The sequence below is a fragment of the Cricetulus griseus genome (assembly GCF_003668045.3).
Source record: "Cricetulus griseus strain 17A/GY chromosome 1 unlocalized genomic scaffold, alternate assembly CriGri-PICRH-1.0 chr1_0, whole genome shotgun sequence".
NCBI classification, from domain to species: domain Eukaryota; kingdom Metazoa; phylum Chordata; class Mammalia; order Rodentia; family Cricetidae; genus Cricetulus; species Cricetulus griseus.
In genome coordinates, this window is record NW_023276806.1 from 263423538 (window position 1) to 263435693 (window position 12156).

The 12156-nt window shown below is 47.7% G+C and overlaps 1 protein-coding gene across 1 annotated transcript in view; it reads right to left on the reverse strand.

Moving 5' to 3' along the window:
• Bcr (BCR activator of RhoGEF and GTPase) overlaps window positions 1–12156 on the reverse strand; it is a 121301-nt gene that overhangs the window by 58394 nt on the left and 50751 nt on the right. The gene's annotated exons all lie outside the window — the stretch shown is intronic.

Consider the following 12156-nt stretch of genomic DNA (forward strand, 5'->3'; position numbering starts at 1 on the left):
CACAGACACATGTTCTTTCCTAACACATGGCTCCTCAAGTCAATAGACTCTCCAAAGTGATAGTTATATTTTATGTCAGTGAGATGACTGGATAGCTCAGGGTGGGGGCTGGTTGTCGGGGTGGGTGGAGGGGAGGACCAACCATGTGATTACAGAGCTGCAACTTTCAGCCATGACCCTGACCCTCTAGGAAAAGGAAAGGGGCTGAATGAAGGTTGAGTTGATCATTAGAGGCCAATGACATAATCAGTCAAGCTTAGGGAATGATACTTCCATAGAAACCTAAAAGGCAGGGTTGGGAGAGTGTCTTGGCCACTGAACACACAGGAAAACATTCTCGGCCACCCTACTTTATAACTTGCCCTATGTACCTCTTTCCTCCTACCAGTTCTGGGAGTAGTGTTTTTTGTTTGTTTGGTTGGTTTTTTTTTTTTTTTTTTTATCATAAACTGAAAATCTAGTTAGGAAACTATTTTTCTACAGTGATTACCAGCAAGGCCTGGCGGTCCTGACCCGAGGAATCTGAACTACAGCCCAGACCCCCTTTATTCCAATCCAAGAACAGCACAAGGATGGAGGGGTCCATTCTTTAAGAGCCATTTTGTTGAAACAGGGTCTCGTGTATCTCAGACTGGCCTATGTCCTACAACTCACTAAAGAAGCTGAGGATGACCTTGAACTTCTCAACTTCCTGCCCCCACCTATGAGTACTGAGATTATGGGCATGCAACCCTCTACCAGATTTATGTGGTGCTGGGAGCAAACCCAAGGCTTTCAAGCACTCTTCCAACAGAAGTACACACCCAGGCTCTAGTTTGCATTTTTCAATGGAATGGACCCCTCACCATAGGCAGCACAGACAAGGGCCCAGTGTCTGCTAAATATTCATAAGAATCCTTTGGCAGTCTTGCTCTTGTTCTAAGGCCATGTTTTCAGCAGCCGATATATTCTCCATCATCTGACGAAATGCCTTGTGTCTGCTCCCTGTGTTTCCATTGATCACATGGACTCACGTCCAAGGTTAAGTCAACAGTGGGTACGGAACCAACCCAGTAAGACCATCTGGGTCAGACCTGTCTGTCCCGGGGATCACTGCAGATGAACTGTTTGTGACATGTTTGTGACACCATGAACTCCTTTAGCAGCCTGACAGGAGAATCAACTGCTTGGCAAGGGCTTGTCCACCATTGTGGAGTAGGCACACTGATTCTTCTATGGACATTTCACCTTCCCAAGGTGAGACCGACAGACCAGGAGGTCCCCTGCTAGGCTGTGTCAGCCCACCTAATAATCCAGACTCCTCGTGTTGCTCATCCTGCCACCTGAGTTGCAGGTGATCCAGGAAACGAGCTGTTTCCCACCCTCTGAGAAGCTTCCAGAATGATCCGGGCACCTGAACTCAGGAAGAATATTAGTCAGGTTCTTTGCCTGCCTACCCAGACCGTGGGAACAGACTGGGAGGGCCAGGTAAGCCATTCACTGGAACACTGGATTCAAGAGGAAGGTGAAGGGGCACTGGGGAGAACTGGGGTTGGAGCAGCAGCTCAGCTGAGGCAGAGTGGCCCCCCATATTTACAAAAGTGAGAGCAGATGGGACATCCAGCTGTGACAGGAAGTGTTCCCCTCATCTCTGCACTCTCTCCAGGGCTGAAGAGAAACTGAAGCTGTACGTTGCTGGTGATGGCTGTCTTTATAGACAGAAGCTCACATCCTTTGGTAGGCAGACCTATCCAGCACAGGCTGAGAAATCTGCTGGGCAGGCAGGTCCAAGTCTCACCACAGTTAGGGCCTGTTCTGGACCCTATGAGCATAGAACACAGTCTAGAGCCTTCTCCCAGAAACCTGTGTGCCAAAATCTGATGTTAGCTTGGGAAGAGGGCTGTAAATCTGGAATGCGAGGCTCATTGTCTATAGGGGTCTTCCTTTATTTTTGGAGCAGCACCTTTATTGTTACAGCACCCATAGCACTACCCGGAACACAACAATTTCCTAACAATAGAGAAGCCTCAGCTCTTACAAGAAGCAGAGTGGAAAGCACCTACTTGCTACCCTTTACCAGGAGCTTCCCACGGCTCTTGACGGTGTTGCAATCTTTTACACATTCCGTGGAAGTACACAGACACCTTGGCAGGCATGACTTTTCAGACTGTCATTTTTCTGACTGAGTTTCGGAGCTTGACTACATTGAAGTCCACCAACGATTATTGTAGTTTGAAACCCTTTAAGATGGAGGGAACTCCTTCACTGATGAGGAGCGAGGGGTGGGGGTGGGGTGACAGGTCCTGAGGGTGTACACAACATGCCTGGGATCCACACACAGAGAGGTCAGGGAGTATGTAGAGAGAAAACAGGGAGGAGGGGGAGGGCATATAAAGGCATGAGGCTAAACCCTTATTGGCCCAAGGTGATATCCAAACATTTTCCTAATGGAGTTTTAATTGGTAGGTTTAGAGCAAGCAGGCACTAGTTCTGGGTTGTCACTAAGGCATATCTTCACCATCTGTGTGACATGTAGGGTTAGTAGGGCAAATGTGGTTGGTGTATGGCTCTATGACCACCCAGGGAAGTGGTCACTGAGAGGCAGTTATGTAGATACTACAGAAACTAGAAGGAGGTAGAAGGCAGGAAATTGCGAAACAACTGCACAACTGGAAGGGTGAGAGAGACCTGCTTGTAATGGGAAGAAGCCCACTTACACTAAATATGGATACCAAAGTAGCATACAATTGGACTTCATGGGCTGCCTAGTGTAGGCAAGTCTGCCTAGTGTAAGCAAGCCTGCCTAGTGTAAGCAAGGCCCTTGGTACATAGATACGTGCATACACGAACACACACACACGCCTGCACACATGCATACGTGCACACACACACACATGCTTGCATGCACATTAGCAGAGTCTGCTGGAATAGGCTTGTTACCCCCAGCACCGAGGAGCCTAAGGCAGGATGACTACAAGCTCAAGGCATGACTGAGCTATGAGGTGACTTCAAGGCCAGTGTGGGCAATTTAGTGAGTGACCCTGTCTCAAACTGAAAGGCAAAAGAGGTCTAGGGATACAGCATAGCATGCCTGAGGCCCTAGGCTTAACCCCTATGGCCTATTCTGTCACTTTGCAAGCACATTACAGAGAGAAGATCTTCTGTGCTGATAACCATGTGAGCCAGCAATTCTATTACCTATGTGACCCAGAGGACTAGAAAGGTGTTTACTGGGATGTTTAAACAAAAATTTGTGCTGCGATGTTCACAGAAGCCACTCTTCGCAATAGTCAAGGAGTTATGGGTGGCTGTGGGAGGAAGCTTGCCTGGCATGTGCATATGGCCTGGGTTAGAGCCCCACCACTGGCAAAAAAACCAAGAGAGAAGCTACACCATGGTCAATAAGAGAATCAGTCCAAATAGCCATTTCTACAATGGTCTATTAGCTTTAAAGAAAAGGCGTTCTGACATAAGCTAGAAGCTGGATGAACCTATGCTCAGTGATAAGAGTCAGTGATCGTCAGACAGGGTCACATCATCATGGTTTCATTCATACAATGCACCCAGCAAGCAAACGGAAAGTTACAGGAAGTAGGTTAGTGACTGCTTTATGAGTGCGAGGTTTGGTATTGGGGGATGGAGAACTGCGGTACCAGACAGGTGGAGGCTGGTGTGCTGGCTAGTTTTATGTCAACTTAACACAGGATAGTTATCTCAAAGGAGGGAACCTCAATGGAGAAAATGCCTCCATAAGATCTGGCTGTTGGCTGGTGGAAGTAGAAGCAGATACCCACAGCTAATCACTGAACTGAATTGGAATCCAGTTGCAGAGAAGGACAAGTGATGAGCAAAGGGGTCCAGACCAGGCTGGTGAAACCCACAGAAACAGCTGACCTGAACATCGGAGAGCTCTTGGTCCCAAGTCTGATAGTTGGGAAACCAGCACGGGACTGATCTAGACCCCAGGAACGTGGGTATCAGTGGGGAGACCTTGGAAATCCATGGGGCTGCCGGTAGTAGATCAGTACTTATCCCTAGCATAGGTGTGGACTTTGGGAGCCCATTCCACATAGAGGGATACTCCCTGAGCCAAGACACATGGGGGTGGGCCTAGGCCCTATCCCAAAGGATATGACAGACCCTGAAGACCCCCTATGGAAGGCCTCACCTTCCCTTGGGAGCAGAAAGGTTATATGATAGGTAGGGTTTTAGCTGGGGGCAGGGGAGGAGGGAAGGGAGAGGGGACTGAGATTGACATGTAAAACAATCTTGTTTCTAATTCAAATTAAAAAATGGAAAAAAAAAAAAGAAAGAAAGATCTGGCTGTTGGGTGTTTTTGTAATTAGTGATTGATGTGGAATGGCTCAGGAGGAGCCATCCCTGGGCTGCTGGTCCTGGGTTCTAAAAGAAAGCAGGCTGAGCAAGTCATGAGCAAGGAAGTAAGCAGCTCCCCTCCATGGCCTCTGCATCAGCTCCTGCCTCCAGGTTCCTGCCCTGTTTGAGTTCCTGTCCTGACTCCCTTCAGTGATGAACAGCAAAGTAGAAGTGTAAGTCAAATAAACCCTTGCCTCCCCAACTTACTTTTGGTCATGGTGTTCCACCGCAGCAATAGAAACTCTAAGATTGCTGGCTAAAACGGAATGTGCAACACCCAACTGCTTGCTTTAAAATAACTAACTCTGGGCTAGACCTGGTGGTTTAGACCTATAATTCCAATATTTGGAAGGCAGAAGGGTCACAAATTCAAGGTCAGCCTGGGCTTTATAGTGAGGTTGAAGCTAACCTAGGAAGGAAAAAACAAACAGTATTAATACACAGACAGACAGACAGACAGACAGACAGACAGACAGACAGACACACACACACACACACACACACACACACACACACACACACACGCTGACTTTCATGTTACGTGAATTTTCTCTCAAGAATAAATTGGGCACACAGCACCATACTCCATAACCGAAGTTCCTCACCGAGCTTACAGCAGGAGGTTTGCAGACAGCTTAAGCATGAGTCACTCACCCTAACAGTTTTCTGAAGGCCAAAAGTGCTATTCAAAAGAGACAACAGCCATCTGGTGCTGTCACCCTGGGGCCACCACAAGCAGCAAACAGGTCACTGACCTTTTGAGCTATACTGCTGGTTTCAGTGGGTTTACTTTCTCCCCCCCCCCCCCAGGCTGGCGGCTGTCCCTCTAGCGTTGACAGTCAAGTAAGTCAAAACTCTTTATAAAGGGGATGTCCCCCATCCACTTGGCCACAAGGTCATGGCAAGAGCACCATCTTCAGGAAAAGGGACACCATGAGCACTCCAATCTTGGGCCTCTTGGCCCTTGCACTGAATCCCCCAAAATGGCATCACCAGTTTTGGCCAGTTCCCAAGCATGGAAATCCCCAGTTGCCTGGGCAGGGAGAGGTCATGGTCATGAGTCAGTGTGCCACACAGAAAGCCCTGAGGCTGGCTAAGCCCTGACTACCACTCAGATGGGTTGCAGAATGCCAGTCAGGAGGGGCCTGAGAGAGTGTCCTGCTCATGGCCTGTTGCCCTGGCTCTCCAGGTAGCCCTATTTGCCCTACAGGAGGGGCAATGTTTCTAGTGCTTTGTTTTCTTAGACCAAATGGTTCTCAACCTTTCTAAACCTGTGACCCTTTAATACAGGTCCTCATGTTGTGGTGACCCCCAACCATAAAACTATTTTTGTTGCTACTTCATCACTGTAATTTTGCTACTGTTATGAATTGTAATATAAATACTTTGGGGGATAGAGGTTTGTCAACGGGGGTTGCAACCCACGGGTTCAGAACCACTGTCTTAGAGGCTGAATTATAAAAACTGCACTGCTCTGTCTAGTCAGGGCCTGGGTTCCAGGTGGCTGAAGACTCTGAACTACCAAAAGGCCAATTATACAGGAAGGTAGACATCTTCCCCCAGGTGAGTGTACCCACAATGTGGGCAAGTACCCTCCCCCTAAGGCGGTTTGAGTGAGAAAGGCCCTCATAGGCTCATGTTTGGTATCTGGGAAGGATTAAGAGGAGGTGTGGCTTTCAAGGGGTTCTGTCACTGGGGGGGGGGGACGACTCTGAGGCTTCAAAAGCCCACACCATGCCAAGTTTCTCCCTCTCTCTGACTGAGGCCTGTAGACTTAGAGGAGAGCTCTCAGCTACTGCTCCCATGCCATGGCTGCCTGCCACCATGCTCCCAAGTATGATGGCCATGGATTCACCCTCTGAAACTGTGAGCCTCCAATAAACTCTTCTATAAATTGCCTTGGTTGTGGTAGCTTCCCGGCAATAGAAAAGTAACTAAGACACCCTTCCCCCTTACACAACTGGCATCTGGAACATTTAAAAGATCTTAAGCCTCTAAGAACTTAGTTTGCCTGAAACTCCTAGACACTGGAGACGGGGAAAATAATCTGATGCTGTAGGCCCCAGGCTGAAACTGGCCAGTGCCCGGGTGGAGTAGGCAAGGGTGGAAACCCCAGCTAGGAGAAGGCAGCAGCCCTTTGCCATGGGAAGCGTGATTCAATTACTGTTTCTTGAACCACCTTGCTCTTTATTTTTTATGACAACAAGGTTAAGAAAAACTTCTTGGAGCCTCAACTATTTATCCCAGACAAATGAATGTGGCATCTGTCCCAGCCAAGATACGTGCTGCATTTAACCCCTGTGCTGGCTATGCAATGGTACCACACATGGCCCCTACCCCTTGGAACTGTGGTATATCTAGATCAAGACAACCAGGCCAAGGTCACCGAGGGAGGAAAGTGAGGAAATGCCTACAAAATCTGAGGGAGGTATGGGAGAGGCAGACATGCTCTGCCCTGAACACAAAGGCAAAGAGCAGGCCATAGTAGGCCCAGGGGTGATCCTCCTAAAAATCACATCCTTGGGCTGAGAATGCTACTTGGCGCTGGAGTATATGTGTAAAGCTCTAGATTCTGTTCCTACTGATGAAAAAAAAAAAAAAAAAGAGTATGTCCATATTCTAACTCTGAACCTGTAAGGTGAGTAGAATCTTATTTGGAGACAAATATAATAAAAGAACTTCAGATACCATCTCTGTAGATTATCCAATTACTATCACTCTGTTGCGCTTTTGCCCTCAAAGACCACAAATGAGAAATGTGTGTGTGTGGGGGGGGGGGGCGGTGGTTATTCCTCTACATCAAAGGATTATCCAATTCTTGGAACATCAATCATATGACCAGTTTTGTTCCACTGTTCCAACCTGGACTCCACAGGCTAAGGGCTCGTCCAATACAATGAGTTCATGTCAATCAAATGTTGAAGCTACCTGGGACTTCTGGGTGACCAGCTACTAAGTGTACTACTGCCACACTGTTCTCCTAGAACAGTAATTTACCAGAATAGCCTAGATTTTCGGAGAGCTCCCTATAGACAGGGAACCCTGAATGAAATCTCTTGACAGCCGAGAGTCAGCGATTGTCACAATTAATAAAATCTTCCATGAATATTGCCTGTGTATTTTCTGAATAGTGATATTTCAAGTAAAGAATGTTAAAATATCAATTGAATCACACTGAAGACCAAAGTACATGTGACCTTCGTTCTTACCCTTAGTCCTTTCTTAATTATAAGCCTGTAATTTTATGAGAACCTTACAAACAAAATTACAAACTCTGTTTACAGTTAAAACATATAGTAAAGATTCCTTTGACCCTTTTGACCGACCTTTTTAAAAAAATTACTTATTTTTATTTTATGTGCATCGGTGTTTTGCCTGCACCTAGTCTGTGTGACAATGTCAGATCTTGGAGTTATAGACCGTTGTGGGCTGCCATGTGGGTACTGGGAATTGAACCTGGGTCCTCTGGAAGAACAGTCAGTGCTCTTAACTACTGAGCCATCTCTCTAGCCATGTGCTTCAGAAATCATTATTTAAAAAGAGAAAGTTTCTAGAAGCCTGTTGAGCAACATAACTCCAGAAGTCCACCCACACCAATCACATCGCTGGCTACTGTTGAGACAATCAAGGCCAAAGGAGAATTCCCGAGGAGCCCATAGCTACACCTGGGTATGCACTGTCCCTCTATGCTAAAATCTTTTATTGACAAACTCAACCCTGCTTCACATTAGTTTGTTTTAAGTTCTCTTCTGCATCACCCGAGAGTAGTCTCTGAAGACTTCTGCCAGTGTGGCAACTGGCAGACGCCAAGGGCTACCTCTCTGGTCCCCACTGCCAGACTATACCATAAAGGACAAAAATGACAACAGCCAAATGGAAGAGGTACACAGGGTATATGTATACCAAGGCTGTATTGGGAGCCTTCCATGCCTCTCCAATGTTCACTTGGAAGCTCTCTAAACCACAATGGTTAGGTTTGTTGTTGTTGTTTTTCAGGAAGCATGATTGACTTGCTCAATGAGACATCAACTCAATCTCCAGCCCCCTTTCCTTCCCTAGAGGTAGTGGGTAGGGCTGCAAGTTCCAACTCTAATCCTACCGTTCATGGTTCTGTGGGCAACAGGCCCCATCCTGAAGCTGCTTGGCCTACTAAAGTATGAGACAAAGGCTATTGTTTGAGCCACACTGTTTGTAGTGTTTTGTTATGCAGCCCCTGTAGATCAATGCGTGGGCTACGGTGGAACTCAGACACCAGCACCGAGGAACCACTTCCTAATTACCACCTGCCCATGAAATAAGACTCTAACCAGCTGGCCATGAAAGCAATACGCCCTGAAAGCCATAGCTAGTTAGGTTTCAAAGTGGAGAGCTAAGGTGGTCTTCTAACTAATAATTAATAGCAGAAGGTCTGGTCATACTCTAGGCTGGATCTTCAATGTGGGACATTCTGTATTCTGTATTTTGTACCAGAATTTATGGTATATGATATGTTCAAGGAACAGATCAAAAAATGACAGCATCTGCAAATCCAGGATAAATGAATTTTCCCCTGGGAACTCTCTCAGTCTTTTGCCTAAACAGGTATTTATTGGGAGAAATGTAGTCCTTTTGTTTCCCTGTCTCCACTGCTCAACCTTTAGGGCCTTCTTCAACAATTTCCCTGAAAGAGAAAGTCAACAAACAAACTGGTATTGCAGGGATGGGGGGAGGGGAGCTAGAGGTCCTTTTCATCTCTCAACATTCCCATCAGTGAAATGAGGATAATGACACTCTTACCCATATGCCCTGGGGGGTAACAAGTAAACCACCTCTCCCCTACCAGAAGGAGGAAGCCCTAGAAGCGTCACTACTGCAAACTGGCTATTCATACCATCCAAGGTGTGATAGCTATCGTCACTTCCAGAAAACCATCACCTGCCCTTGCTTGGCTTCGGTAGTGTGTGGCATTACGTCTTTTACTGTTTACTGTTTACTGTTTACTGTTTACTGTTTTACTGTTTAAAACCAGCTCTATTTTTATAAAATATGGCAGGATCCACATGCTGGCAGGGCTCACAGCAACTGTTTAAGTCTATTTTCTGTTGCTATAACAAAACACCAGAGGGCAGCTACCTATACAAAGATAGTTTAGCTCACAGTTAGCATGGTGCTGGAGAGACTCTGCTGAGGGCCCCCCTAATTGTATCGTATCATAGTGGGTGCGATCTGTTACAGTATACATAGGAAATGTTCTCCCATAGGCTCTTGTGTGTTAAAAGCTTGTGGTGTCCTCAGCTTTTGGGAGGTGGTAGAAACTTCAGGAGTTAGGGCCCTGTGGGAGGAACAGGTCACTATTCTAACTTAGGAGCTAGCTATTCATTGTCTTCGGGCCCTTCCTCTGGTTTTCACCCCCCTTCAGTCCCCTGACAAAGACAGCTTTCCTCTGTCGTGTCCTTCCTCTATGATGCTTCCGTCTTGACAATGACCCAGAAGCAAAGGCAGCAGATGACCAAGGACTAAAACCTCAGAAATCATAAGCCGAAATGAATCCTTCCTTGCTTGCTTGCTTGCTTTCTCAGGCATTTCACTCTAGTGATAAGAAGTCTGAGTAATAACACAGCACTACTGTGAGAACGTCAGGGAGGAGGGACTGGTGCCTCTCCTAGGATAACCCACTGTTGGATCTAACGTAGGGTCCCATGAGAACGTACCCGAGGGTAACTTGCCCAGTATCTTAGCCAACTTCTACCAGGTCTCACCTAAAAAGGCTCCATTACTGATCAGCATTGCCACATGAGAGGCCAAACTTCCAACATTCAAATCTTAAGGGGACATATCAAATCATAGCAGCATCTACCGATAGGGTCTAAAGCTTTTGTGGACCTCAGAGCCATCCAGGCATAACAGTCCCACCCTACCAAAAAAGTCAGCTGAGACTCCAATGCCCACAGTAAATACTGGCCACTTAGCTACAAAGTCCTTTTTTGCATTTTCTCAGATGCCAGGTGTTTCCAGGTTTCTCACCCAAGGCAACAATCAGGCTGGAGCAGAACTCTGCGAGGCTTCAGGCTCTGCAAGCCAAAGATCTCCATTTGTGCAGAAAGACTCTGCAGATGGCTGAGAAATGAGCCGGAAAGCCAGCCAGTAAGGACCTCTTTGTCCAGATGCAAGAGGAGACAGAGAACTTGGCTCTTGACCTGAAACTCAAAACCGTCATGTTGGAATTACCACTCATGGTGATAATCCCAGTTGTCATCAAGGGTGTGACAATCTGTTCCAAGACCCACACCTGTCACTTGGTCAGTGAGGCTGGGGAATCAGGCCCAGCTCCCCGGCGGCTTCCCCCAAGGAGAAGGGATTCACAGGCCTGAGCTGTCCCTGACAGGCACAGCTGCCAGACACTCACACACCCACTCAGGGCCCACACTTAGTCACCCACCAGACCAGTCAGGTGAGTAGGTCCTGATGTCAGCTGGGCTATGTTCCATTCTCAAAGTCCTCTCCAGGAAGTTAATGTCTGAGACCCAACTCCAAGGAGAAGCAGCTGGACCACTTCTCTCTGTGACGGAGTCTCTATGTCATCAGTTGGAGTAGTATCAGGAAGAGGCCTTCCTTCACAACTGTCGGAGCCACTGGGAGCCCAGGCCTCTGGAGGGTAGTTTAGACAGTATCCAACACTGCCTCTAAGCCTGGTGTGCCTCACAGAAAATCTCCAAGTAGTACAGTAACAGTTTGGTTCTACTGGATCATCTTGCCCAACATTCTTGTCCTCAGGGCCTTGTAAGGTTGGCAGCTTATTTAGAATGAGTCAAAGATACTAGGGCTTCCTAGACAAGTGCCCACTTCTCACATACAAGCTAATCCCAGCCCACTTCCTAAGGTTCCTGTTCCAGCCCACTGACCTCTCTCAGGAGGGGGCACCACCAGCCCCCGGGCAAAAGCCAGCATTAGTGACCACTGATTTCACACCAGTGTCTGGCAGACGCTAGTCACCTCCATTCTCAGGAAGAAAGCCCAGAGCTGCTTGTACCCAGGGCTCTTAGCTCAGCTAAGATGGACTCTCCCCATACCCAATGCTTTGCATTTTGGCTACACAGACGTGTGGCCCTTTTTGCTGAGCTTTGCTCTGTTAGTGACTGGAGCATAGGAACAGATGCCAGCAGAGCATGTACCATTTATTTAGCAGGGTGGACTGATCCATTTGGACAGCTGACCCGTGACCAGTGTGCTTCCACCTAATGGGTCAGGAACACACTGGCGATGCAAAGGTCTCTTCGCTCCCACAGCTCCACCATGGATGGATTGGCACTGCAGGATGAAGTCATAAATCTGGGGAAGGGGGAGCTATGCGATGGCCAGAGTCAGTGCTGTGGAATCCCAGGGCTCAAAGACTCCAAAGAAAGAAGCTGTTCTCCGTGTGTGCTGGGTGGCTTGTTGTGCTGCATGGTGGTATCTGGAGTCTCAAACTGAAGTGCTCCCAAACGCCTCTAAGCCACCATGGCCACCAATCCCAGACGAGCTGACCATCTCTCATCTCTGTGGAGGCAGCACCGTGTGAGGTGTTGCTTGCTACAGACTATACGTTTGCGACTCTCCAGAATGCACATGTTGCGATGTCATCCCTAGTATTCAGAGGTGAGACCTTAGGAAGGTGGCCAGGACAGAAGGGTGGAACTCTCGTGAGTGGGAATGGCACTCTTCTGGGACCCCAGAGTACTCTCTCACCCTTCCACCATGGAAAGGCACAGTGAGAAGACCCAGTCACTGAACCAGAAAGGAGGGTCCTGACCAGGAACCATATCCGCCACCACCACGATCTCAGTC